This window comes from Liolophura sinensis, chromosome 4 (assembly GCF_032854445.1).
Source record: "Liolophura sinensis isolate JHLJ2023 chromosome 4, CUHK_Ljap_v2, whole genome shotgun sequence".
In the NCBI taxonomy this organism is placed as follows: domain Eukaryota; kingdom Metazoa; phylum Mollusca; class Polyplacophora; order Chitonida; family Chitonidae; genus Liolophura; species Liolophura sinensis.
Genome location: NC_088298.1, coordinates 8,073,128 through 8,096,531, shown reverse-complemented (window position 1 = coordinate 8,096,531; position 23,404 = coordinate 8,073,128). Strand labels below are relative to the sequence as shown.

Genomic DNA, 23,404 nt, shown 5'->3' with positions numbered 1-23,404 from the left:
TGTATGGTCCATCTAAGCCAAGACAGACGTGGGATGGCAGGGAGTTTGTTGTCTTCGTTCAAACGGCCATCCAGCCTCTTCACTGTTTGGTGCACTTGTTCTGATATTCCATGCATTTTATTTCACCACCAATATATAGCAAAGTTTTACCCCAGCACGAGCCTACGGCCATATCACGTTGAAAACACCGGTTCTCGTCCGAACACCGAAGTTAAGCAACGTCCAGCCCGGTTAGTACTTGGATGGGTGACCGCCTGGGAACACCGGGTGCTGTAGGCTACCAAGCTCTTTTTTTTTCACTTTTTCTTCATTAATACAAAGATGTATGTACCCATGGTGGGTGGGGAAATGTGGATATGAGTTATCGCCCCTAGCGTGACTTGTATGGTCCATCTAAGCCAAGACAGACGTGGGATGGCAGGGAGTTTGTTGTCTTCGTTCAAACGGCCATCCAGCCTCTTCACTGTTTGGTGCACTTGTTCTGATATTCCATGCATTTTATTTCACCACCAATATATAGCAAAGTTTTACCCCAGCACGTGCCTACGGCCATATCACGTTGAAAACACCGGTTCTCGTCCGAACACCGAGGTTAAGCAACGTCGAGCCCGGTTAGTACTTGGATGGGTGACCGCCTGGGAAGACCGGGTGCTGTAGGCTAACAACCTCTTTTTTTTTTTTTTTTCTCTTTTTCTTCATTAATACCAAGATGTATATACCCATGGTGGGTGGGGAAATTGTGGATATGAGTTATCGCCCCTAGCGTGACTTGAATGGTCCATCTAAGCCAAGACAGACGTGGGATGGCAGGGAGTTTGTTGTCTTCGTTCAAACGGCCATCCAGCCTCTTCACTGTTTGGTGCACTTGTTCTGATATTCCATGCATATTATTTCACCACCAATATATAGCAAAGTTTTACCCCAGCACGTGCCTACGGCCATATCACGTTGAAAACACCGGTTCTCGTCCGAACACCGAGGTTAAGCAACGTCAAGCCCGGTTAGTACTTGGATGGGTGACCGCCTGGGAACACCGGGTGCTGTAGGCTAACAACCTCTTCTTTTTTTTTCTCTCTCTTTTTCTTCATTAATACCAAGATGTATATACCCATGGTGGGTGGTTAAATGTGGATATGAGTTATCGCCCCTAGCGTGACTTGAATGGTCCATCTAAGCCTAGACAGACGTGGGATGGCAGCAGTTTGTTGTCTTCGTTCAAACGGCCATCCAGCCTCTTCACTGTTTGGTGCACTTGTTCTGATATTCCATGCATTTTATTTCACCACCAATATATAGCAAAGTTTTACCCCAGCACGTGCCTACGGAAATATCACGTTGAAAACACCGGTTCTCGTCCGAACACCAAGGTTAAGCAACGTCGAGCCCGGTTAGTACTTGGATGGGTGACCGCCTGGGAACACCGGGTACTGTAGGCTAGCAACCTCTTTTTTTTTTTTTTTTTTTTCACTTTTTCTTCATTAATACAAAGATGTATATACCCATGGTGGGTGGGGAAATGTGGATATGAGTTATCGCCCCTAGCGTGACTTGTATGGTCCATCTAAGCCAAGACAGACGTGGGATGGCAGGGAGTTTGTTGTCTTCGTTCAAACGGCCATCCAGCCTCTTCACTGTTTGGTGCACTTGTTCTGATATTCCATGCATTTTATTTCACCACCAATATATAGCAAAGTTTTACCCCAGCACTTGCCTACGTCCATATCACGTTGAAAACACCGGTTCTCGTCCGAACACCGAAGTTAAGCAACGTCCAGCCCGGTTAGTACTTGGATGGGTGACCTCCTGGGAACACCGGGTGCTGTAGGCTAACCACCTCTTTTTTTTTCTTTTTTTCCCTTTTTCTTCATTAATACAAAGATGTATGTACCCATGGTGGGTGGGGAAATGTGGATATTAGTTATCGCCCCTAGCGTGACTTGTATGGTCCATCTAAGCCAAGACAGACGTGGGATGGCAGGGAGTTTGTTGTCTTCGTTCAAACGGCCATCCAGCCTCTTCACTGTTTGGTGCACTTGTTCTGATATTCCATGCATTTTATTTCACCACCAATATATAGCAAACTTTTACCCCAGCACGTGCCTACGGCCATATCACGTTGAAAACACCGGTTCTCGTCCGAACACCGAGGTTGAGCAACTTCGAGCCCGGTTAGTACTTGGATGGGTGACCGCCTGGGAACACCGGGTGCTGTAGGCTAGCAACCTTTTTTTTTTTTTTTTTTTTTTTTTCACTTTTTCTTCATTAATACCAAGATGTATATACCCATGGTGGGTGGGGAAATGTGGATATGAGTTATCGAACCTAGCGTGACTTGTATGGTCCATCTAAGCCAAGACAGACGTGGGATGGCAGGGAGTTTGTTGTCTTCGTTCAAACGGCCATCCAGCCTCTTCACTGTTTGGTGCACTTGTTCTGATATTCCATGCATTTTATTTCACCACCAATATATAGCAAAGTTTTACCCCAGCACGTGCCTACGGCCATATCACGTTGAAAACACCGGTTCTCGTCCGAACACCGAGGTTAAGCAACGTCGAGCCCGGTTAGTACTTGGATGGGTGACCGCCTGGGAAGACCGGGTGCTGTAGGCTAACAACCTCTTTTTTTTTTTTTTTTTCTCTTTTTCTTCATTAATACCAAGATGTATATACCCATGGTGGGTGGGGAAATGTGGATATGAGTTATCGAACCTAGCGTGACTTGTATGGTCCATCTAAGCCAAGACAGACGTGGGATGGCAGGGAGTTTGTTGTCTTCGTTCAAACGGCCATCCAGCCTCTTCACTGTTTGGTGCACTTGTTCTGATATTCCATGCATTTTATTTCACCACCAATATATAGCAAAGTTTTACCCCAGCACGTGCCTACGGAAATATCACGTTGAAAACACCGGTTCTCGTCCGAACACCAAGGTTAAGCAACGTCGAGCCCGGTTAGTACTTGGATGGGTGACCGCCTGGGAACACCGGGTACTGTAGGCTAGCAACCTCTTTTTTTTTTTTTTTTTTTTCACTTTTTCTTCATTAATACAAAGATGTATATACCCATGGTGGGTGGGGAAATGTGGATATGAGTTATCGCCCCTAGCGTGACTTGTATGGTCCATCTAAGCCAAGACAGACGTGGGATGGCAGGGAGTTTGTTGTCTTCGTTCAAACGGCCATCCAGCCTCTTCACTGTTTGGTGCACTTGTTCTGATATTCCATGCATTTTATTTCACCACCAATATATAGCAAAGTTTTACCCCAGCACTTGCCTACGTCCATATCACGTTGAAAACACCGGTTCTCGTCCGAACACCGAAGTTAAGCAACGTCCAGCCCGGTTAGTACTTGGATGGGTGACCTCCTGGGAACACCGGGTGCTGTAGGCTAACCACCTCTTTTTTTTTCTTTTTTTCCCTTTTTCTTCATTAATACAAAGATGTATGTACCCATGGTGGGTGGGGAAATGTGGATATTAGTTATCGCCCCTAGCGTGACTTGTATGGTCCATCTAAGCCAAGACAGACGTGGGATGGCAGGGAGTTTGTTGTCTTCGTTCAAACGGCCATCCAGCCTCTTCACTGTTTGGTGCACTTGTTCTGATATTCCATGCATTTTATTTCACCACCAATATATAGCAAACTTTTACCCCAGCACGTGCCTACGGCCATATCACGTTGAAAACACCGGTTCTCGTCCGAACACCGAGGTTGAGCAACTTCGAGCCCGGTTAGTACTTGGATGGGTGACCGCCTGGGAACACCGGGTGCTGTAGGCTAGCAACCTTTTTTTTTTTTTTTTTTTTTTTTCACTTTTTCTTCATTAATACCAAGATGTATATACCCATGGTGGGTGGGGAAATGTGGATATGAGTTATCGAACCTAGCGTGACTTGTATGGTCCATCTAAGCCAAGACAGACGTGGGATGGCAGGGAGTTTGTTGTCTTCGTTCAAACGGCCATCCAGCCTCTTCACTGTTTGGTGCACTTGTTCTGATATTCCATGCATTTTATTTCACCACCAATATATAGCAAAGTTTTACCCCAGCACGTGCCTACGGCCATATCACGTTGAAAACACCGGTTCTCGTCCGAACACCGAGGTTAAGCAACGTCGAGCCCGGTTAGTACTTGGATGGGTGACCGCCTGGGAAGACCGGGTGCTGTAGGCTAACAACCTCTTTTTTTTTTTTTTTTTCTCTTTTTCTTCATTAATACCAAGATGTATATACCCATGGTGGGTGGGGAAATGTGGATATGAGTTATCGCCCCTAGCGTGACTTGAATGGTCCATCTAAGCCAAGACAGACGTGGGATGGCAGGGAGTTTGTTGTCTTCGTTCAAACGGCCATCCAGCCTCTTCACTGTTTGGTGCACTTGTTCTGATATTCCATGCATATTATTTCACCACCAATATATAGCAAAGTTTTACCCCAGCACGTGCCTACGGCCATATCACGTTGAAAACACCGGTTCTCGTCCGAACACCGAGGTTAAGCAACGTCGAGCCCGGTTAGTACTTGGATGGGTGACCGCCTGGGAACACCGGGTGCTGTAGGCTAACAACCTCTTCTTTTTTTTTTTCTCTCTTTTTCTTCATTAATACCAAGATGTATATACCCATGGTGGGTGGTTAAATGTGGATATGAGTTATCGCCCCTAGCGTGACTTGAATGGTCCATCTAAGCCTAGACAGACGTGGGATGGCAGGCAGTTTGTTGTCTTCGTTCAAACGGCCATCCAGCCTCTTCACTGTTTGGTGCACTTGTTCTGATATTCCATGCATTTTATTTCACCACCAATATATAGCAAAGTTTTACCCCAGCACGTGCCTACGGAAATATCACGTTGAAAACACCGGTTCTCATCCGAACACCAAGGTTAAGCAACGTCGAGCCCGGTTAGTACTTGGATGGGTGACCGCCTGGGAACACCGGGTACTGTAGGCTAGCAACCTCTTTTTTTTTTTTTTTTTTTTCACTTTTTCTTCATTAATACAAAGATGTATATACCCATGGTGGGTGGGGAAATGTGGATATGAGTTATCGCCCCTAGCGTGACTTGTATGGTCCATCTAAGCCAAGACAGACGTGGGATGGCAGGGAGTTTGTTGTCTTCGTTCAAACGGCCATCCAGCCTCTTCACTGTTTGGTGCACTTGTTCTGATATTCCATGCATATTATTTCACCACCAATATATAGCAATGTTTTAACCCAGCACCTGCCTACGGCCATATCACGTTGAAAACACCGGTTCTCGTCCGAACATCGAAGTTAAGCAACGTCGAGCCCGGTTAGTACTTGGATGGGTGACCGCCTGGGAACACCGGGTGCTGTAGGCTAGCAACCTCTTTTTATTTTTTTTTTTTTTCTATTTTTCTTCATTAATACAAAGATGTATGTACCCATGGTGGGTGGGGAAATGTGGATAAGAGTTATCGCCCCTAGCGTGACTTGTATGGTCCATCTAAGCCAAGACAGACGTGGGATGGCAGGGAGTTTGTTGTCTTCGTTCAAACGGCCATCCAGCCTCTTCACTGTTTGGTGCACTTGTTCTGATATTCCATGCATTTTATTTCACCACCAATATATAGCAAAGTTTTACCCCAGCACGTGCCTACGGCCATATCACGTTGAAAACACCGGTTCTCGTCCGAACACCGAGGTTAAACAACGTCGAGCCCGGTTAGTACTTGGATGGGTGACCGCCTGGGAACACCGGGTGCTGTAGGCTAACAACCTCTTTTTTTTTTTGTTTTTTTTCTCTTTTTCTTCATTAATACAAAGATGTATGTACCCATGGTGGGTGGGGAAATGTGGATATGAGTTATCGCCCCTAGCGTGACTTGTATGGTCCATCTAAGCCAAGACAGACGTGGGATGGCAGGGAGTTTGTTGTCTTCGTTCAAACGGCCATCCAGCCTTTTCACTGTTTGGTGCACTTGTTCTGATATTCCATGCATTTTATTTTACCACCAATATATAGCAAAGTTTTACCCCAGCACGTGCCTACAGCCATATCACGTTGAAAACACCGGTTCTCGTCCGAACACCGAAGTTAAGCAACGTCCAGCCCGGTTAGTACTTGGATGGGTGACCGCCTGGGAACACCGGGTGCTGTAGGCTAGCAACCTCTTTTTTTTTTTTTTTTTTTTCATTTTTTCTTGATTAATACCAAGATGTATATACCCATGGTGGGTGGGAAATGTGGATATGAGTTATCGCCCCTAGCGTGACTTGTATGGTCCATCTAAGCCAAGACAGACGTGGGATGGCAGGGAGTTTGTTGTCTTCGTTCAAACGGCCATCCAGCCTCTTCACTGTTTGGTGCACTTGTTCTGATATTCCATGCATTTTTTTTCACCACCAATATATAGCAAAGTTTTACCCCAGCACGTGCCTACGGCCATATCACGTTGAAAACACCGGTTCTTGTCCGAACACCGAAGTTAAGCAACGTCGAGCCCGGTTAGTACTTGGATGGGTGACCGCCTGGGAACACCGGGTGCTGTAGGCTAACAACCTCTTTTTTTTTTTTTTCTGTCTTTTTCTTCATTAATACAAAGATGTATGTACCCATGGTGGGTGGGGAAATGTGGATATGAGTTATCGCCCCTAGCGTGACTTGTATGGTCCATCTAAGCCAAGACAGACGTGGGATGGCAGGGAGTTTGTTGTCTTCGTTCAAACGGCCATCCAGCCTCTTCACTGTTTGGTGCACTTGTTCTGATATTCCATGCATTTTATTTCACCACCAATATATAGCAAAGTTTTACCCCAGCACGTGCCGACGGCCATATCACGTTGAAAACACCGGTTCTCGTCCGAACACCGAAGTTAAGCAACGTCCAGCCCGGTTAGTACTTGGATGGGTGACCGCCTGGGAACACCGGGTGCTGTAGGCTAACAACCTCTTTTTTTTTTCACTTTTTCTTCATTAATACAAAGATGTATGTACCCATGGTGGGTGGGGAAATGTGGATATGAATTATCGCCCCTAGCGTGACTTGTATGGTCCATCTAAGCCAGACAGACGTGGGATGGCAGGGAGTTTGTTGTCTTCGTTCAAACGGCCATCCAGCCTCTTCACTGTTTGGTGCACTTGTTCTGATATTCCATGCATTTTATTTCACCACCAATATATAGCAAAGATTTACCCCAGCACGTGCCTACGGCCATATCACGTTGAAAACACCGGTTCTCGTCCGAACACCGAAGTTAAACAACGTCGAGCCCGGTCAGTACTTGGATGGGTGACCGCCTGGGAACACCGGGTGCTGTAGGCTAGCAACCTCTTTTTTTTTTTTTTTTTTGTTTTTTCACTTTTTCTTCATAATACCAAGATGTATATACCCATGGTGGGTGGGGAAATGTGGATATGAGTTATCCTAGCGTGACTTGTATGGTCCATCTAAGCCAAGACAGACGTGGGATGGCAGGGAGTTTGTTGTCTTCGTTCAAACGGCCATCCAGCCTCTTCACTGTTTGGTGCACTTGTTCTGATATTCCATGCATTTTATTTCACCACCAATATATAGCAAAGTTTTACCCCAGCACGTGCCTACGGCCATATCACGTTGAAAACACCGGTTCTCGTCCGAACACCGAAGTTAAGCAACGTCGTGCCCGGTTAGTACTTGAATGGGTGACCGCCTGGGAACACCGGGTGCTGTAGGCTAACAACCTCTTTTTTTTTTTTCTTTTTTTTTTTTTCACTTTTTCTTCATTAATACCAAGATGTATATACCCATGGTGGGTGGGGAAATGTGGATATGAGTTATCGCCCCTAGTGTTACCTGTATGGTCCATCTAAGCCAAGACAGACGTGGGATGGCAGGGAGTTTGTTGTCTTCGTTCAAACGGCCATCCAGCCTCTTCACTGTTTGGTGCACTTGTTCTGATATTCCATGCATTTTATTTCACCACCAATATATAGCAAAGTTTTACCCCAGCACGTGCCTACGGCCATATCACGTTGAAAACACCGGTTCTCGCCCGAACACCGAAGTTCAGCAACGTCGAGCCCGGTTAGTACTTGGATGGGTGACCCCCTGGAAACACCGGGTGCTGTAGGCTAACAACCTCTTTTTTTTTTTTCTCTTTTTCTTTATTAATACAAAGATGTATATACCCATGGTGGGTGGGGAAATGTGGATATGAGTTATCGCCCCTAGCGTGACTTGTATGGTCCATCTAAGCCAAGACAGACGTGGGATGGCAGGGAGTGGAGTTTGTTGTCTTCGTTCAAACGGCCATCCAGCCTCTTCACTGTTTGGTGCACTTGTTCTGATATTCCATGCATTTTATTTCACCACCAATATATAGCAAAGTTTTACCCCAGCACGAGCCTACGGCCATATCACGTTGAAAACACCGGTTCTCGTCCGAACACCGAAGTTAAGCAACGTCCAGCCCGGTTAGTACTTGGATGGGTGACCGCCTGGGAACACCGGGTGCTGTAGGCTACCAAGCTCTTTTTTTTTTCACTTTTTCTTCATTAATACAAAGATGTATGTACCCATGGTGGGTGGGGAAATGTGGATATGAGTTATCGCCCCTAGCGTGACTTGTATGGTCCATCTAAGCCAAGACAGACGTGGGATGGCAGGGAGTTTGTTGTCTTCGTTCAAACGGCCATCCAGCCTCTTCACTGTTTGGTGCACTTGTTCTGATATTCCATGCATTTTATTTCACCACCAATATATAGCAAAGTTTTACCCCAGCACGTGCCTACGGCCATATCACGTTGAAAACACCGGTTCTCGTCCGAACACCGAGGTTAAGCAACGTCGAGCCCGGTTAGTACTTGGATGGGTGACCGCCTGGGAAGACCGGGTGCTGTAGGCTAACAACCTCTTTTTTTTTTTTTTTTTCTCTTTTTCTTCATTAATACCAAGATGTATATACCCATGGTGGGTGGGGAAATGTGGATATGAGTTATCGCCCCTAGCGTGACTTGAATGGTCCATCTAAGCCAAGACAGACGTGGGATGGCAGGGAGTTTGTTGTCTTCGTTCAAACGGCCATCCAGCCTCTTCACTGTTTGGTGCACTTGTTCTGATATTCCATGCATATTATTTCACCACCAATATATAGCAAAGTTTTACCCCAGCACGTGCCTACGGCCATATCACGTTGAAAACACCGGTTCTCGTCCGAACACCGAGGTTAAGCAACGTCGAGCCCGGTTAGTACTTGGATGGGTGACCGCCTGGGAACACCGGGTGCTGTAGGCTAACAACCTCTTCTTTTTTTTTTTCTCTCTTTTTCTTCATTAATACCAAGATGTATATACCCATGGTGGGTGGTTAAATGTGGATATGAGTTATCGCCCCTAGCGTGACTTGAATGGTCCATCTAAGCCTAGACAGACGTGGGATGGCAGGCAGTTTGTTGTCTTCGTTCAAACGGCCATCCAGCCTCTTCACTGTTTGGTGCACTTGTTCTGATATTCCATGCATTTTATTTCACCACCAATATATAGCAAAGTTTTACCCCAGCACGTGCCTACGGAAATATCACGTTGAAAACACCGGTTCTCATCCGAACACCAAGGTTAAGCAACGTCGAGCCCGGTTAGTACTTGGATGGGTGACCGCCTGGGAACACCGGGTACTGTAGGCTAGCAACCTCTTTTTTTTTTTTTTTTTTTTCACTTTTTCTTCATTAATACAAAGATGTATATACCCATGGTGGGTGGGGAAATGTGGATATGAGTTATCGCCCCTAGCGTGACTTGTATGGTCCATCTAAGCCAAGACAGACGTGGGATGGCAGGGAGTTTGTTGTCTTCGTTCAAACGGCCATCCAGCCTCTTCACTGTTTGGTGCACTTGTTCTGATATTCCATGCATATTATTTCACCACCAATATATAGCAAAGTTTTAACCCAGCACCTGCCTACGGCCATATCACGTTGAAAACACCGGTTCTCGTCCGAACATCGAAGTTAAGCAACGTCGAGCCCGGTTAGTACTTGGATGGGTGACCGCCTGGGAACACCGGGTGCTGTAGGCTAGCAACCTCTTTTTATTTTTTTTTTTTTTCTATTTTTCTTCATTAATACAAAGATGTATGTACCCATGGTGGGTGGGGAAATGTGGATAAGAGTTATCGCCCCTAGCGTGACTTGTATGGTCCATCTAAGCCAAGACAGACGTGGGATGGCAGGGAGTTTGTTGTCTTCGTTCAAACGGCCATCCAGCCTCTTCACTGTTTGGTGCACTTGTTCTGATATTCCATGCATTTTATTTCACCACCAATATATAGCAAAGTTTTACCCCAGCACGTGCCTACGGCCATATCACGTTGAAAACACCGGTTCTCGTCCGAACACCGAGGTTAAACAACGTCGAGCCCGGTTAGTACTTGGATGGGTGACCGCCTGGGAACACCGGGTGCTGTAGGCTAACAACCTCTTTTTTTTTTTGTTTTTTTTCTCTTTTTCTTCATTAATACAAAGATGTATGTACCCATGGTGGGTGGGGAAATGTGGATATGAGTTATCGCCCCTAGCGTGACTTGTATGGTCCATCTAAGCCAAGACAGACGTGGGATGGCAGGGAGTTTGTTGTCTTCGTTCAAACGGCCATCCAGCCTTTTCACTGTTTGGTGCACTTGTTCTGATATTCCATGCATTTTATTTTACCACCAATATATAGCAAAGTTTTACCCCAGCACGTGCCTACAGCCATATCACGTTGAAAACACCGGTTCTCGTCCGAACACCGAAGTTAAGCAACGTCCAGCCCGGTTAGTACTTGGATGGGTGACCGCCTGGGAACACCGGGTGCTGTAGGCTAGCAACCTCTTTTTTTTTTTTTTTTTTTTCATTTTTTCTTGATTAATACCAAGATGTATATACCCATGGTGGGTGGGGAAATGTGGATATGAGTTATCGCCCCTAGCGTGACTTGTATGGTCCATCTAAGCCAAGACAGACGTGGGATGGCAGGGAGTTTGTTGTCTTCGTTCAAACGGCCATCCAGCCTCTTCACTGTTTGGTGCACTTGTTCTGATATTCCATGCATTTTTTTTCACCACCAATATATAGCAAAGTTTTACCCCAGCACGTGCCTACGGCCATATCACGTTGAAAACACCGGTTCTTGTCCGAACACCGAAGTTAAGCAACGTCGAGCCCGGTTAGTACTTGGATGGGTGACCGCCTGGGAACACCGGGTGCTGTAGGCTAACAACCTCTTTTTTTTTTTTTTCTGTCTTTTTCTTCATTAATACAAAGATGTATGTACCCATGGTGGGTGGGGAAATGTGGATATGAGTTATCGCCCCTAGCGTGACTTGTATGGTCCATCTAAGCCAAGACAGACGTGGGATGGCAGGGAGTTTGTTGTCTTCGTTCAAACGGCCATCCAGCCTCTTCACTGTTTGGTGCACTTGTTCTGATATTCCATGCATTTTATTTCACCACCAATATATAGCAAAGTTTTACCCCAGCACGTGCCGACGGCCATATCACGTTGAAAACACCGGTTCTCGTCCGAACACCGAAGTTAAGCAACGTCCAGCCCGGTTAGTACTTGGATGGGTGACCGCCTGGGAACACCGGGTGCTGTAGGCTAACAACCTCTTTTTTTTTTCACTTTTTCTTCATTAATACAAAGATGTATGTACCCATGGTGGGTGGGGAAATGTGGATATGAATTATCGCCCCTAGCGTGACTTGTATGGTCCATCTAAGCCAAGACAGACGTGGGATGGCAGGGAGTTTGTTGTCTTCGTTCAAACGGCCATCCAGCCTCTTCACTGTTTGGTGCACTTGTTCTGATATTCCATGCATTTTATTTCACCACCAATATATAGCAAAGATTTACCCCAGCACGTGCCTACGGCCATATCACGTTGAAAACACCGGTTCTCGTCCGAACACCGAAGTTAAACAACGTCGAGCCCGGTCAGTACTTGGATGGGTGACCGCCTGGGAACACCGGGTGCTGTAGGCTAGCAACCTCTTTTTTTTTTTTTTTTTGTTTTTTCACTTTTTCTTCATAATACCAAGATGTATATACCCATGGTGGGTGGGGAAATGTGGATATGAGTTATCGCCCCTAGCGTGACTTGTATGGTCCATCTAAGCCAAGACAGACGTGGGATGGCAGGGAGTTTGTTGTCTTCGTTCAAACGGCCATCCAGCCTCTTCACTGTTTGGTGCACTTGTTCTGATATTCCATGCATTTTATTTCACCACCAATATATAGCAAAGTTTTACCCCAGCACGTGCCTACGGCCATATCACGTTGAAAACACCGGTTCTCGTCCGAACACCGAAGTTAAGCAACGTCGTGCCCGGTTAGTACTTGAATGGGTGACCGCCTGGGAACACCGGGTGCTGTAGGCTAACAACCTCTTTTTTTTTTTTCTTTTTTTTTTTTTCACTTTTTCTTCATTAATACCAAGATGTATATACCCATGGTGGGTGGGGAAATGTGGATATGAGTTATCGCCCCTAGTGTTACCTGTATGGTCCATCTAAGCCAAGACAGACGTGGGATGGCAGGGAGTTTGTTGTCTTCGTTCAAACGGCCATCCAGCCTCTTCACTGTTTGGTGCACTTGTTCTGATATTCCATGCATTTTATTTCACCACCAATATATAGCAAAGTTTTACCCCAGCACGTGCCTACGGCCATATCACGTTGAAAACACCGGTTCTCGCCCGAACACCGAAGTTCAGCAACGTCGAGCCCGGTTAGTACTTGGATGGGTGACCCCCTGGAAACACAGGGTGCTGTAGGCTAACAACCTCTTTTTTTTTTTTCTCTTTTTCTTTATTAATACAAAGATGTATATACCCATGGTGGGTGGGGAAATGTGGATATGAGTTATCGCCCCTAGCGTGACTTGTATGGTCCATCTAAGCCAAGACAGACGTGGGATGGCAGGGAGTTTGTTGTCTTCGTTCAAACGGCCATCCAGCCTCTTCACTGTTTGGTGCACTTGTTCTGATATTCCATGCATTTTATTTCACCACCAATATATAGCAAAGTTTTACCCCAGCACGAGCCTACGGCCATATCACGTTGAAAACACCGGTTCTCGTCCGAACACCGAAGTTAAGCAACGTCCAGCCCGGTTAGTACTTGGATGGGTGACCGCCTGGGAACACCGGGTGCTGTAGGCTACCAAGCTCTTTTTTTTTTCACTTTTTCTTCATTAATACAAAGATGTATGTACCCATGGTGGGTGGGGAAATGTGGATATGAGTTATCGCCCCTAGCGTGACTTGTATGGTCCATCTAAGCCAAGACAGACGTGGGATGGCAGGGAGTTTGTTGTCTTCGTTCAAACGGCCATCCAGCCTCTTCACTGTTTGGTGCACTTGTTCTGATATTCCATGCATTTTATTTCACCACCAATATATAGCAAAGTTTTACCCCAGCACGTGCCTACGGCCATATCACGTTGAAAACACCGGTTCTCGTCCGAACACCGAAGTTAAGCAACGTCGAGCCCGGTTAGTACTTGGATGGGTGACCGCCTGGGAACACCGGGTGCTGTAGGCTACCAAGCTCTTTTTTTTTTCACTTTTTCTTCATTAATACAAAGATGTATGTACCCATGGTGGGTGGGGAAATGTGGATATGAGTTATCGCCCCTAGCGTGACTTGTATGGTCCATCTAAGCCAAGACAGACGTGGGATGGCAGGGAGTTTGTTGTCTTCGTTCAAACGGCCATCCAGCCTCTTCACTGTTTGGTGCACTTGTTCTGATATTCCATGCATTTTATTTCACCACCAATATATAGCAAAGTTTTACCCCAGCACGTGCCTACGGCCATATCACGTTGAAAACACCGGTTCTCGTCCGAACACCGAAGTTAAGCAACGTCGTGCCCGGTTAGTACTTGGATGGGTGACCGCCTGGGAACACCGGGTGCTGTAGGCTAACAACCTCTTTTTTTTTTTTTTTTTTTTCATTTTTTCTTGATTAATACCAAGATGTATATACCCATGGTGGGTGGGGAAATGTGGATATGAGTTATCGCCCCTAGCGTGACTTGTATGGTCCATCTAAGCCAAGACAGACGTGGGATGGCAGGGAGTTTGTTGTCTTCGTTCAAACGGCCATCCAGCCTCTTCACTGTTTGGTGCACTTGTTCTGATATTCCATGCATTTTATTTCACCACCAATATATAGCAAAGTTTTACCCCAGCACGTGCCTACGGCCATATCACGTTGAAAACACCGGTTCTCGTCCGAACACCGAAGTTAAGCAACGTCGTGCCCGGTTAGTACTTGGATGGGTGACCGCCTGGGAACACCGGGTGCTGTAGGCTAACAACCTTTTTTTTTTTTTTTCTCTTTTTCTTTATTAATACAAAGATGTATGTACCCATGGTGGGTGGGGAAATGTGGATATGAGTTATCGCCCCTAGCGTGACTTGTATGGTCCATCTAAGCCAAGACAGACGTGGGATGGCAGGGAGTTTGTTGTCTTCGTTCAAACGGCCATCCAGCCTCTTCACTGTTTGGTGCACTTGTTCTGATATTCCATGCATTTTATTTCACCACCAATATATAGCAAAGTTTTACCCCAGCACCTTCCTACGGCCATATCACGTTGAAAACACCGGTTCTCGTCCGAACACCGAAGTTAAGCAACGTCGAGCTCGGTTAGTACTTGGATGGGTGACCGCCTGGGAACACCGGGTGCTGTAGGCTAGCAACCTCTTTTTTTTTTTTTTTTTTTTCATTTTTTCTTGATTAATACCAAGATGTATATACCCATGGTGGGTGGGGAAATGTGGATATGAGTTATCGCCCCTAGCGTGACTTGTATGGTCCATCTAAGCCAAGACAGACGTGGGATGGCAGGGAGTTTGTTGTCTTCGTTCAAACGGCCATCCAGCCTCTTCACTGTTTGGTGCACTTGTTCTGATATTCCATGCATTTTTTTTCACCACCAATATATAGCAAAGTTTTACCCCAGCACGTGCCTACGGCCATATCACGTTGAAAACACCGGTTCTTGTCCGAACACCGAAGTTAAGCAACGTCGAGCCCGGTTAGTACTTGGATGGGTGACCGCCTGGGAACACCGGGTGCTGTAGGCTAACAACCTCTTTTTTTTTTTTTTCTGTCTTTTTCTTCATTAATACAAAGATGTATGTACCCATGGTGGGTGGGGAAATGTGGATATGAGTTATCGCCCCTAGCGTGACTTGTATGGTCCATCTAAGCCAAGACAGACGTGGGATGGCAGGGAGTTTGTTGTCTTCGTTCAAACGGCCATCCAGCCTCTTCACTGTTTGGTGCACTTGTTCTGATATTCCATGCATTTTATTTCACCACCAATATATAGCAAAGTTTTACCCCAGCACGTGCCGACGGCCATATCACGTTGAAAACACCGGTTCTCGTCCGAACACCGAAGTTAAGCAACGTCCAGCCCGGTTAGTACTTGGATGGGTGACCGCCTGGGAACACGGGTGCTGTAGGCTAACAACCTCTTTTTTTTTCACTTTTTCTTCATTAATACAAAGATGTATGTACCCATGGTGGGTGGGGAAATGTGGATATGAATTATCGCCCCTAGCGTGACTTGTATGGTCCATCTAAGCCAAGACAGACGTGGGATGGCAGGGAGTTTGTTGTCTTCGTTCAAACGGCCATCCAGCCTCTTCACTGTTTGGTGCACTTGTTCTGATATTCCATGCATTTTATTTCACCACCAATATATAGCAAAGATTTACCCCAGCACGTGCCCTACGGCCATATCACGTTGAAAACACCGGTTCTCGTCCGAACATCCGAAGTTAAACAACGTCGAGCCCGGTCAGTACTTGGATGGGTGACCGCCTGGGAACACCGGGTGCTGTAGGCTAGCAACCTCTTTTTTTTTTTTTTTTTGTTTTTTCACTTTTTCTTCATAATACCAAGATGTATATACCCATGGTGGGTGGGGAAATGTGGATATGAGTTATCGCCCCTAGCGTGACTTGTATGGTCCATCTAAGCCAAGACAGACGTGGGATGGCAGGGAGTTTGTTGTCTTCGTTCAAACGGCCATCCAGCCTCTTCACTGTTTGGTGCACTTGTTCTGATATTCCATGCATTTTATTTCACCACCAATATATAGCAAAGATTTACCCCAGCACGTGCCTACGGCCATATCACGTTGAAAACACCGGTTCTCGTCCGAACACTCGAAGTTAAACAACGTCGAGCCCGGTTAGTACTTGGATGGGTGACCGCCTGGGAACACCGGGTGCTGTAGGCTAGCAACCTCTTTTTTTTTTTTTTTTTTTTCATTTTTTCTTGATTAATACCAAGATGTATATACCCATGGTGGGTGGGGAAATGTGGATATGAGTTATCGCCCTAGCGTGACTTGTATGGTCCATCTAAGCCAAGACAGACGTGGGATGGCAGGGAGTTTGTTGTCTTCGTTCAAACGGCCATCCAGCCTCTTCACTGTTTGGTGCACTTGTTCTGATATTCCATGCATTTTTTTTCACCACCAATATATAGCAAAGTTTTACCCCAGCACGTGCCTACGGCCATATCACGTTGAAAACACCGGTTCTTGTCCGAACACCGAAGTTAAGCAACGTCGAGCCCGGTTAGTACTTGGATGGGTGACCGCCTGGGAACACCGGGTGCTGTAGGCTAACAACCTCTTTTTTTTTTTTTTCTGTCTTTTTCTTCATTAATACAAAGATGTATGTACCCATGGTGGGTGGGGAAATGTGGATATGAGTTATCGCCCCTAGCGTGACTTGTATGGTCCATCTAAGCCAAGACAGACGTGGGATGGCAGGAGTTTGTTGTCTTCGTTCAAACGGCCATCCAGCCTCTTCACTGTTTGGTGCACTTGTTCTGATATTCCATGCATTTTATTTCACCACCAATATATAGCAAAGTTTTACCCCAGCACGTGCCGACGGCCATATCACGTTGAAAACACCGGTTCTCGTCCGAACACCGAAGTTAAGCAACGTCCAGCCCGGTTAGTACCTTGGATGGGTGACCGCCTGGGAACACCGGGTGCTGTAGGCTAAAAACCTCTTTTTTTTTTCACTTTTTCTTCATTATACAAGATGTATGTACCCATGGTGGGTGGGGAAATGTGGATATGAATTATCGCCCTAGCGTGACTTGTATGGTCCATCTAAGCCAAAGACAGACGTGGGATGGCAGGGAGTTTGTTGTCTTCGTTCAAACGGCCATCCAGCCTCTTCACTGTTTGGTGCACTTGTTCTGATATTCCATGCATTTTATTTCACCACCAATATATAGCAAAGATTTACCCCAGCACGTGCCTACGGCCATATCACGTTGAAAACACCGGTTCTCGTCCGAACACCGAAGTTAAACAACGTCGAGCTCCGGTCAGTACTTGGATGGGTGACCGCCTGGGAACACCGGGGTTGCTGTAGGCTAGCAACCTCTTTTTTTTTTTTTTTTTGTTTTTTCACTTTTTCTTCATAATACCAAGATGTATATCCCATGGTGGGTGGGGAAATGTGGATATGAGTTATCGCCCCTAGCGTGACTTGTATGGTCCATCTAAGCCAAGACAGACGTGGGATGGCAGGGAGTTTGTTGTCTTCGTTCAAACGGCCATCCAGCCTCTTCACTGTTTGGTGCACTTGTTCTGATATTCCATGCATTTTATTTCACCACCAATATATAGCAAAGTTTTACCCCAGCACGTGCCTACGGCCATATCACGTTGAAAACACCGGTTCTCGTCCGAACACCGAAGTTAAGCAACGTCGTGCCCGGTTAGTACTTGAATGGGTGACCGCCTGGGAACACCGGGTGCTGTAGGCTAACAACCTCTTTTTTTTTTTTCTTTTTTTTTTTTTCACTTTTTCTTCATTAATACCAAGATGTATATACCCATGGTGGGTGGGGAAATGTGGATATGAGTTATCGCCCCTAGTGTTACCTGTATGGTCCATCTAAGCCAAGACAGACGTGGGATGGCAGGGAGTTTGTTGTCTTCGTTCAAACGGCCATCCAGCCTCTTCACTGTTTGGTGCACTTGTTCTGATATTCCATGCATTTTATTTCACCACCAATATATAGCAAAGTTTTACCCCAGCACGTGCCTACGGCCATATCACGTTGAAAACACCGGTTCTCGCCCGAACACCGAAGTTAAGCAACGTCGAGCCCGGTTAGTACTTGGATGGGTGACCCCCTGGAAACACCGGGTGCTGTAGGCTAACAACCTCTTTTTTTTTTTTCTCTTTTTCTTTATTAATACAAAGATGTATATACCCATGGTGGGTGGGGAAATGTGGATATGAGTTATCGCCCCTAGCGTGACTTGTATGGTCCATCTAAGCCAAGACAGACGTGGGATGGCAGGGAGTTTGTTGTCTTCGTTCAAACGGCCATCCAGCCTCTTCACTGTTTGGTGCACTTGTTCTGATATTCCATGCATTTTATTTCACCACCAATATATAGCAAAGTTTTACCCCAGCACGAGCCTACGGCCATATCACGTTGAAAACACCGGTTCTCGTCCGAACACCGAAGTTAAGCAACGTCGAGCCCGGTTAGTACTTGGATGGGTGACCGCCTGGGAACACCGGGTGCTGTAGGCTACCAAGCTCTTTTTTTTTTCACTTTTTCTTCATTAATACAAAGATGTATGTACCCATGGTGGGTGGGGAAATGTGGATATGAGTTATCGCCCCTAGCGTGACTTGTATGGTCCATCTAAGCCAAGACAGACGTGGGATGGCAGGGAGTTTGTTGTCTTCGTTCAAACGGCCATCCAGCCTCTTCACTGTTTGGTGCACTTGTTCTGATATTCCATGCATTTTATTTCACCACCAATATATAGCAAAGTTTTACCCCAGCACGTGCCTACGGCCATATCACGTTGAAAACACCGGTTCTCGTCCGAACACCGAAGTTAAGCAACGTCGAGCCCGGTTAGTACTTGGATGGGTGACCGCCTGGGAACACCGGGTGCTGTAGACTACCAAGCTCTTTTTTTTTTCACTTTTTCTTCATTAATACAAAGATGTATGTACCCATGGTGGGTGGGGAAATGTGGATATGAGTTATCGCCCCTAGCGTGACTTGTATGGTCCATCTAAGCCAAGACAGACGTGGGATGGCAGGGAGTTTGTTGTCTTCGTTCAAACGGCCATCCAGCCTCTTCACTGTTTGGTGCACTTGTTCTGATATTCCATGCATTTTATTTCACCACCAATATATAGCAAAGTTTTACCCCAGCACGTGCCTACGGCCATATCACGTTGAAAACACCGGTTCTCGTCCGAACACCGAAGTTAAGCAACGTCGTGCCCGGTTAGTACTTGGATGGGTGACCGCCTGGGAACACCGGGTGTTGTAGGCTAACAACCTCTTTTTTTTTTTTTCTCTTTTTCTTCATTAATACAAAGATGTATGTACCCATGGTGGGTGGGGAAATGTGGATATGAGTTATCGCCCCTAGCGTGACTTGTATGGTCCATCTAAGCCAAGACAGACGTGGGATGGCAGGGAGTTTGTTGTCTTCGTTCAAACGGCCATCCAGCCTCTTCACTGTTTGGTGCACTTGTTCTGATATTCCATGCATTTTATTTCACCACCAATATATAGCAAAGTTTTACCCCAGCACCTTCCTACGGCCATATCACGTTGAAAACACCGGTTCTCGTCCGAACACCGAAGTTAAGCAACGTCGAGCCCGGTTAGTACTTGGATGGGTGACCGTCTGGGAACACCGGGTGCTGTAGGCTAGCAACCTCTTTTTTTTTTTTTTTTTTTTCATTTTTTCTTGATTAATACCAAGATGTATATACCCATGGTGGGTGGGGAAATGTGGATATGAGTTATCGCCCCTAGCGTGACTTGTATGGTCCATCTAAGCCAAGACAGACGTGGGATGGCAGGGAGTTTGTTGTCTTCGTTCAAACGGCCATCCAGCCTCTTCACTGTTTGGTGCACTTGTTCTGATATTCCATGCATTTTATTTCACCACCAATATATAGCAAAGTTTTACCCCAGCACGTGCCTACGGCCATATCACGTTGAAAACACCGGTTCTTGTCCGAACACCGAAGTTAAGCAACGTCGAGCCCGGTTAGTACTTGGATGGGTGACCGCCTGGGAACACCGGGTGCTGTAGGCTAACAACCTCTTTTTTTTTTTTTTCTGTCTTTTTCTTCATTAATACAAAGATGTATGTACCCATGGTGGGTGGGGAAATGTGGATATGAGTTATCGCCCCTAGCGTGACTTGTATGGTCCATCTAAGCCAAGACAGACGTGGGATGGCAGGGAGTTTGTTGTCTTCGTTCAAACGGCCATCCAGCCTCTTCACTGTTTGGTGCACTTGTTCTGATATTCCATGCATTTTATTTCACCACCAATATATAGCAAAGTTTTACCCCAGCACGTGCCTACGGCCATATCACGTTTTAAAACACCGGTTCTTGTCCGAACACCGAAGTTAAGCAACGTCGAGCCCGGTTAGTACTTGGATGGGTGACCGCCTGGGAACACCGGGTGCTGTAGGCTAACAACCTCTTTTTTTTTTTTTTCTGTCTTTTTCTTCATTAATACAAAGATGTATGTACCCATGGTGGGTGGGGAAATGTGGATATGAGTTATCGCCCCTAGCGTGACTTGTATGGTCCATCTAAGCCAAGACAGACGTGGGATGGCAGGGAGTTTGTTGTCTTCGTTCAAACGGCCATCCAGCCTCTTCACTGTTTGGTGCACTTGTTCTGATATTCCATGCATTTTATTTCACCACCAATATATAGCAAAGTTTTACCCCAGCACGTGCCGACGGCCATATCACGTTGAAAACACCGGTTCTCGTCCGAACACCGAAGTTAAGCAACGTCCAGCCCGGTTAGTACTTGGATGGGTGACCGCCTGGGAACACCGGGTGCTGTAGGCTAACAACCTCTTTTTTTTTTCACTTTTTCTTCATTAATACAAAGATGTATGTACCCATGGTGGGTGGGGCAATGTGGATATGAATTATCGCCCCTAGCGTGACTTGTATGGTCCATCTAAGCCAAGACAGACGTGGGATGGCAGGGAGTTTGTTGTCTTCGTTCAAACGGCCATCCAGCCTCTTCACTGTTTGGTGCACTTGTTCTGATATTCCATGCATTTTATTTCACCACCAATATATAGCAAAGTTTTACCCCAGCACCTTCCTACGGCCATATCACGTTGAAAACACCGGTTCTCGTCCGAACACCGAAGTTAAGCAACGTCGAGCCTGGTTAGTACTTGGATGGGTGACCGCCTGGGAACACCGGGTGCTGTAGGCTAGCAACCTCTTTTTTTTTTTTTTTTTTTTCATTTTTTCTTGATTAATACCAAGATGTATATACCCATGGTGGGTGGGGAAATGTGGATATGAGTTATCGCCCCTAGCGTGACTTGTATGGTCCATCTAAGCCAAGACAGACGTGGGATGGCAGGGAGTTTGTTGTCTTCGTTCAAACGGCCATCCAGCCTCTTCACTGTTTGGTGCACTTGTTCTGATATTCCATGCATTTTATTTCACCACCAATATATAGCAAAGTTTTACCCCAGCACGTGCCTACGGCCATATCACGTTGAAAACACCGGTTCTCGTCCGAACACCGAAGTTAAGCAACGTCGTGCCCGGTTAGTACTTGAATGGGTGACCGCCTGGGAACACCGGGTGCTGTAGGCTAACAACCTCTTTTTTTTTTTTCTTTTTTTTTTTTTCACTTTTTCTTCATTAATACCAAGATGTATATACCCATGGTGGGTGGGGAAATGTGGATATGAGTTATCGCCCCTAGTGTTACCTGTATGGTCCATCTAAGCCAAGACAGACGTGGGATGGCAGGGAGTTTGTTGTCTTCGTTCAAACGGCCATCCAGCCTCTTCACTGTTTGGTGCACTTGTTCTGATATTCCATGCATTTTATTTCACCACCAATATATAGCAAAGTTTTACCCCAGCACGTGCCTACGGCCATATCACGTTGAAAACACCGGTTCTCGCCCGAACACCGAAGTTCAGCAACGTCGAGCCCGGTTAGTACTTGGATGGGTGACCCCCTGGAAACACCGGGTGCTGTAGGCTAACAACCTCTTTTTTTTTTTTCTCTTTTTCTTTATTAATACAAAGATGTATATACCCATGGTGGGTGGGGAAATGTGGATATGAGTTATCGCCCCTAGCGTGACTTGTATGGTCCATCTAAGCCAAGACAGACGTGGGATGGCAGGGAGTTTGTTGTCTTCGTTCAAACGGCCATCCAGCCTCTTCACTGTTTGGTGCACTTGTTCTGATATTCCATGCATTTTATTTCACCACCAATATATAGCAAAGTTTTACCCCAGCACGTGCCTACGGCCATATCACGTTGAAAACACCGGTTCTCGTCCGAACACCGAAGTTAAGCAACGTCGTGCCCGGTTAGTACTTGGATGGGTGACCGCCTGGGAACACCGGGTGCTGTAGGCTAACAACCTCTTTTTTTTTTTTTCTCTTTTTCTTCATTAATACAAAGATGTATGTACCCATGGTGGGTGGGGAAATGTGGATATGAGTTATCGCCCCTAGCGTGACTTGTATGGTCCATCTAAGCCAAGACAGACGTGGGATGGCAGGGAGTTTGTTGTCTTCGTTCAAACGGCCATCCAGCCTCTTCACTGTTTGGTGCACTTGTTCTGATATTCCATGCATTTTATTTCACCACCAATATATAGCAAAGTTTTACCCCAGCACCTTCCTTCGGCCATATCACGTTGAAAACACCGGTTCTCGTCCGAACACCGAAGTTAAGCAACGTCGAGCCCGGTTAGTACTTGGATGGGTGACCGCCTGGGAAACCCTGTGTGCTGTAGGCTAGCAACCTCTTTTTTTTTTTTTTTTTTTTCATTTTTTCTTGATTAATACCAAGATGTATATACCCATGGTGGGTGGGGAAATGTGGATATGAGTTATCGCCCCTAGCGTGACTTGTATGGTCCATCTAAGCCAAGACAGACGTGGGATGGCAGGGAGTTTGTTGTCTTCGTTCAAACGGCCATCCAGCCTCTTCACTGTTTGGTGCACTTGTTCTGATATTCCATGCATTTTATTTCACCACCAATATATAGCAAAGATTTACCCCAGCACGTGCCTACGGCCATATCACGTTGAAAACACCGGTTCTCGTCCGAACACCGAAGTTAAACAACGTCGAGCCCGGTTAGTACTTGGATGGGTGACCGCCTGGGAACACCGGGTGCTGTAGGCTAGCAACCTCTTTTTTTTTTTTTTTTTTTTTCTCTTTTTCTTCATTAATACAAAGATGTATGTACCCATGGTGGGTGGGGAAATGTGGATATGATTTATCGCCCCTAGCGTGACTTGTATGGTCCATCTAAGCCAAGACAGACGTGGGATGGCAGGGAGTTTGTTGTCGTTGTT

The 23,404-nt window shown here is 46.1% G+C and overlaps 1 protein-coding gene and 60 non-coding genes across 62 annotated transcripts in view; 60 read left to right on the top strand and 1 right to left on the bottom strand.

Annotated features, from left to right (window-relative positions):
• Positions 1-23,404, bottom strand: part of LOC135464328 (serine-rich adhesin for platelets-like) — a 375,213-nt gene that overhangs the window by 149,378 nt on the left and 202,431 nt on the right. The window lies entirely within an intron of this gene.
• LOC135465184 (5S ribosomal RNA) lies at positions 161-279 on the top strand. The gene has a single exon (XR_010443885.1). It is a non-coding gene; the product is annotated as a 5S ribosomal RNA (ribosomal RNA).
• On the top strand, positions 542-660 carry LOC135465035 (5S ribosomal RNA). Its single transcript, XR_010443747.1, has one exon. It is a non-coding gene; the product is annotated as a 5S ribosomal RNA (ribosomal RNA).
• Positions 931-1,049, top strand: LOC135465204 (5S ribosomal RNA). The gene has a single exon (XR_010443904.1). It is a non-coding gene; the product is annotated as a 5S ribosomal RNA (ribosomal RNA).
• LOC135465300 (5S ribosomal RNA) lies at positions 1,318-1,436 on the top strand. The gene has a single exon (XR_010443994.1). It is a non-coding gene; the product is annotated as a 5S ribosomal RNA (ribosomal RNA).
• LOC135465252 (5S ribosomal RNA) lies at positions 1,710-1,828 on the top strand. The gene has a single exon (XR_010443949.1). It is a non-coding gene; the product is annotated as a 5S ribosomal RNA (ribosomal RNA).
• LOC135465296 (5S ribosomal RNA) lies at positions 2,099-2,217 on the top strand. Its single transcript, XR_010443990.1, has one exon. It is a non-coding gene; the product is annotated as a 5S ribosomal RNA (ribosomal RNA).
• Positions 2,494-2,612, top strand: LOC135465034 (5S ribosomal RNA). The gene has a single exon (XR_010443746.1). It is a non-coding gene; the product is annotated as a 5S ribosomal RNA (ribosomal RNA).
• On the top strand, positions 2,883-3,001 carry LOC135465299 (5S ribosomal RNA). Its single transcript, XR_010443993.1, has one exon. It is a non-coding gene; the product is annotated as a 5S ribosomal RNA (ribosomal RNA).
• LOC135465250 (5S ribosomal RNA) lies at positions 3,275-3,393 on the top strand. The gene has a single exon (XR_010443947.1). It is a non-coding gene; the product is annotated as a 5S ribosomal RNA (ribosomal RNA).
• Positions 3,664-3,782, top strand: LOC135465295 (5S ribosomal RNA). Its single transcript, XR_010443989.1, has one exon. It is a non-coding gene; the product is annotated as a 5S ribosomal RNA (ribosomal RNA).
• Positions 4,058-4,176, top strand: LOC135465033 (5S ribosomal RNA). The gene has a single exon (XR_010443745.1). It is a non-coding gene; the product is annotated as a 5S ribosomal RNA (ribosomal RNA).
• On the top strand, positions 4,447-4,565 carry LOC135465103 (5S ribosomal RNA). Its single transcript, XR_010443810.1, has one exon. It is a non-coding gene; the product is annotated as a 5S ribosomal RNA (ribosomal RNA).
• On the top strand, positions 4,835-4,953 carry LOC135465279 (5S ribosomal RNA). The gene has a single exon (XR_010443974.1). It is a non-coding gene; the product is annotated as a 5S ribosomal RNA (ribosomal RNA).
• On the top strand, positions 5,227-5,345 carry LOC135465069 (5S ribosomal RNA). Its single transcript, XR_010443778.1, has one exon. It is a non-coding gene; the product is annotated as a 5S ribosomal RNA (ribosomal RNA).
• On the top strand, positions 5,619-5,737 carry LOC135465162 (5S ribosomal RNA). The gene has a single exon (XR_010443865.1). It is a non-coding gene; the product is annotated as a 5S ribosomal RNA (ribosomal RNA).
• Positions 6,011-6,129, top strand: LOC135465187 (5S ribosomal RNA). The gene has a single exon (XR_010443888.1). It is a non-coding gene; the product is annotated as a 5S ribosomal RNA (ribosomal RNA).
• Positions 6,402-6,520, top strand: LOC135465128 (5S ribosomal RNA). Its single transcript, XR_010443834.1, has one exon. It is a non-coding gene; the product is annotated as a 5S ribosomal RNA (ribosomal RNA).
• Positions 6,790-6,908, top strand: LOC135465238 (5S ribosomal RNA). The gene has a single exon (XR_010443936.1). It is a non-coding gene; the product is annotated as a 5S ribosomal RNA (ribosomal RNA).
• LOC135465074 (5S ribosomal RNA) lies at positions 7,171-7,289 on the top strand. The gene has a single exon (XR_010443783.1). It is a non-coding gene; the product is annotated as a 5S ribosomal RNA (ribosomal RNA).
• LOC135465153 (5S ribosomal RNA) lies at positions 7,563-7,681 on the top strand. Its single transcript, XR_010443856.1, has one exon. It is a non-coding gene; the product is annotated as a 5S ribosomal RNA (ribosomal RNA).
• Positions 7,961-8,079, top strand: LOC135465285 (5S ribosomal RNA). The gene has a single exon (XR_010443980.1). It is a non-coding gene; the product is annotated as a 5S ribosomal RNA (ribosomal RNA).
• LOC135465183 (5S ribosomal RNA) lies at positions 8,350-8,468 on the top strand. Its single transcript, XR_010443884.1, has one exon. It is a non-coding gene; the product is annotated as a 5S ribosomal RNA (ribosomal RNA).
• On the top strand, positions 8,732-8,850 carry LOC135465032 (5S ribosomal RNA). The gene has a single exon (XR_010443744.1). It is a non-coding gene; the product is annotated as a 5S ribosomal RNA (ribosomal RNA).
• On the top strand, positions 9,121-9,239 carry LOC135465101 (5S ribosomal RNA). Its single transcript, XR_010443808.1, has one exon. It is a non-coding gene; the product is annotated as a 5S ribosomal RNA (ribosomal RNA).
• Positions 9,509-9,627, top strand: LOC135465278 (5S ribosomal RNA). The gene has a single exon (XR_010443973.1). It is a non-coding gene; the product is annotated as a 5S ribosomal RNA (ribosomal RNA).
• On the top strand, positions 9,901-10,019 carry LOC135465067 (5S ribosomal RNA). The gene has a single exon (XR_010443777.1). It is a non-coding gene; the product is annotated as a 5S ribosomal RNA (ribosomal RNA).
• LOC135465161 (5S ribosomal RNA) lies at positions 10,293-10,411 on the top strand. Its single transcript, XR_010443864.1, has one exon. It is a non-coding gene; the product is annotated as a 5S ribosomal RNA (ribosomal RNA).
• On the top strand, positions 10,685-10,803 carry LOC135465186 (5S ribosomal RNA). Its single transcript, XR_010443887.1, has one exon. It is a non-coding gene; the product is annotated as a 5S ribosomal RNA (ribosomal RNA).
• Positions 11,077-11,195, top strand: LOC135465127 (5S ribosomal RNA). Its single transcript, XR_010443833.1, has one exon. It is a non-coding gene; the product is annotated as a 5S ribosomal RNA (ribosomal RNA).
• On the top strand, positions 11,465-11,583 carry LOC135465237 (5S ribosomal RNA). Its single transcript, XR_010443935.1, has one exon. It is a non-coding gene; the product is annotated as a 5S ribosomal RNA (ribosomal RNA).
• LOC135465073 (5S ribosomal RNA) lies at positions 11,847-11,965 on the top strand. The gene has a single exon (XR_010443782.1). It is a non-coding gene; the product is annotated as a 5S ribosomal RNA (ribosomal RNA).
• LOC135465152 (5S ribosomal RNA) lies at positions 12,242-12,360 on the top strand. The gene has a single exon (XR_010443855.1). It is a non-coding gene; the product is annotated as a 5S ribosomal RNA (ribosomal RNA).
• LOC135465321 (5S ribosomal RNA) lies at positions 12,640-12,758 on the top strand. Its single transcript, XR_010444013.1, has one exon. It is a non-coding gene; the product is annotated as a 5S ribosomal RNA (ribosomal RNA).
• LOC135465182 (5S ribosomal RNA) lies at positions 13,024-13,142 on the top strand. Its single transcript, XR_010443883.1, has one exon. It is a non-coding gene; the product is annotated as a 5S ribosomal RNA (ribosomal RNA).
• LOC135464992 (5S ribosomal RNA) lies at positions 13,406-13,524 on the top strand. The gene has a single exon (XR_010443706.1). It is a non-coding gene; the product is annotated as a 5S ribosomal RNA (ribosomal RNA).
• LOC135465061 (5S ribosomal RNA) lies at positions 13,788-13,906 on the top strand. Its single transcript, XR_010443771.1, has one exon. It is a non-coding gene; the product is annotated as a 5S ribosomal RNA (ribosomal RNA).
• On the top strand, positions 14,180-14,298 carry LOC135465059 (5S ribosomal RNA). The gene has a single exon (XR_010443769.1). It is a non-coding gene; the product is annotated as a 5S ribosomal RNA (ribosomal RNA).
• Positions 14,565-14,683, top strand: LOC135465142 (5S ribosomal RNA). Its single transcript, XR_010443847.1, has one exon. It is a non-coding gene; the product is annotated as a 5S ribosomal RNA (ribosomal RNA).
• On the top strand, positions 14,957-15,075 carry LOC135465126 (5S ribosomal RNA). The gene has a single exon (XR_010443832.1). It is a non-coding gene; the product is annotated as a 5S ribosomal RNA (ribosomal RNA).
• On the top strand, positions 15,345-15,462 carry LOC135465306 (5S ribosomal RNA). The gene has a single exon (XR_010443999.1). It is a non-coding gene; the product is annotated as a 5S ribosomal RNA (ribosomal RNA).
• Positions 15,726-15,845, top strand: LOC135465313 (5S ribosomal RNA). Its single transcript, XR_010444005.1, has one exon. It is a non-coding gene; the product is annotated as a 5S ribosomal RNA (ribosomal RNA).
• LOC135465253 (5S ribosomal RNA) lies at positions 16,122-16,241 on the top strand. Its single transcript, XR_010443950.1, has one exon. It is a non-coding gene; the product is annotated as a 5S ribosomal RNA (ribosomal RNA).
• Positions 16,514-16,632, top strand: LOC135465125 (5S ribosomal RNA). The gene has a single exon (XR_010443831.1). It is a non-coding gene; the product is annotated as a 5S ribosomal RNA (ribosomal RNA).
• LOC135465316 (5S ribosomal RNA) lies at positions 16,901-17,020 on the top strand. Its single transcript, XR_010444008.1, has one exon. It is a non-coding gene; the product is annotated as a 5S ribosomal RNA (ribosomal RNA).
• On the top strand, positions 17,282-17,403 carry LOC135465303 (5S ribosomal RNA). The gene has a single exon (XR_010443997.1). It is a non-coding gene; the product is annotated as a 5S ribosomal RNA (ribosomal RNA).
• LOC135465151 (5S ribosomal RNA) lies at positions 17,679-17,797 on the top strand. The gene has a single exon (XR_010443854.1). It is a non-coding gene; the product is annotated as a 5S ribosomal RNA (ribosomal RNA).
• On the top strand, positions 18,077-18,195 carry LOC135465201 (5S ribosomal RNA). The gene has a single exon (XR_010443901.1). It is a non-coding gene; the product is annotated as a 5S ribosomal RNA (ribosomal RNA).
• On the top strand, positions 18,461-18,579 carry LOC135464991 (5S ribosomal RNA). The gene has a single exon (XR_010443705.1). It is a non-coding gene; the product is annotated as a 5S ribosomal RNA (ribosomal RNA).
• On the top strand, positions 18,843-18,961 carry LOC135465045 (5S ribosomal RNA). Its single transcript, XR_010443756.1, has one exon. It is a non-coding gene; the product is annotated as a 5S ribosomal RNA (ribosomal RNA).
• LOC135465169 (5S ribosomal RNA) lies at positions 19,225-19,343 on the top strand. The gene has a single exon (XR_010443871.1). It is a non-coding gene; the product is annotated as a 5S ribosomal RNA (ribosomal RNA).
• LOC135465112 (5S ribosomal RNA) lies at positions 19,610-19,728 on the top strand. The gene has a single exon (XR_010443819.1). It is a non-coding gene; the product is annotated as a 5S ribosomal RNA (ribosomal RNA).
• Positions 20,002-20,120, top strand: LOC135465124 (5S ribosomal RNA). The gene has a single exon (XR_010443830.1). It is a non-coding gene; the product is annotated as a 5S ribosomal RNA (ribosomal RNA).
• LOC135465269 (5S ribosomal RNA) lies at positions 20,390-20,509 on the top strand. Its single transcript, XR_010443965.1, has one exon. It is a non-coding gene; the product is annotated as a 5S ribosomal RNA (ribosomal RNA).
• On the top strand, positions 20,779-20,897 carry LOC135465236 (5S ribosomal RNA). Its single transcript, XR_010443934.1, has one exon. It is a non-coding gene; the product is annotated as a 5S ribosomal RNA (ribosomal RNA).
• On the top strand, positions 21,161-21,279 carry LOC135465009 (5S ribosomal RNA). The gene has a single exon (XR_010443722.1). It is a non-coding gene; the product is annotated as a 5S ribosomal RNA (ribosomal RNA).
• On the top strand, positions 21,553-21,671 carry LOC135465150 (5S ribosomal RNA). The gene has a single exon (XR_010443853.1). It is a non-coding gene; the product is annotated as a 5S ribosomal RNA (ribosomal RNA).
• LOC135465284 (5S ribosomal RNA) lies at positions 21,951-22,069 on the top strand. Its single transcript, XR_010443979.1, has one exon. It is a non-coding gene; the product is annotated as a 5S ribosomal RNA (ribosomal RNA).
• On the top strand, positions 22,335-22,453 carry LOC135465058 (5S ribosomal RNA). Its single transcript, XR_010443768.1, has one exon. It is a non-coding gene; the product is annotated as a 5S ribosomal RNA (ribosomal RNA).
• LOC135465289 (5S ribosomal RNA) lies at positions 22,720-22,839 on the top strand. The gene has a single exon (XR_010443984.1). It is a non-coding gene; the product is annotated as a 5S ribosomal RNA (ribosomal RNA).
• Positions 23,113-23,231, top strand: LOC135465008 (5S ribosomal RNA). Its single transcript, XR_010443721.1, has one exon. It is a non-coding gene; the product is annotated as a 5S ribosomal RNA (ribosomal RNA).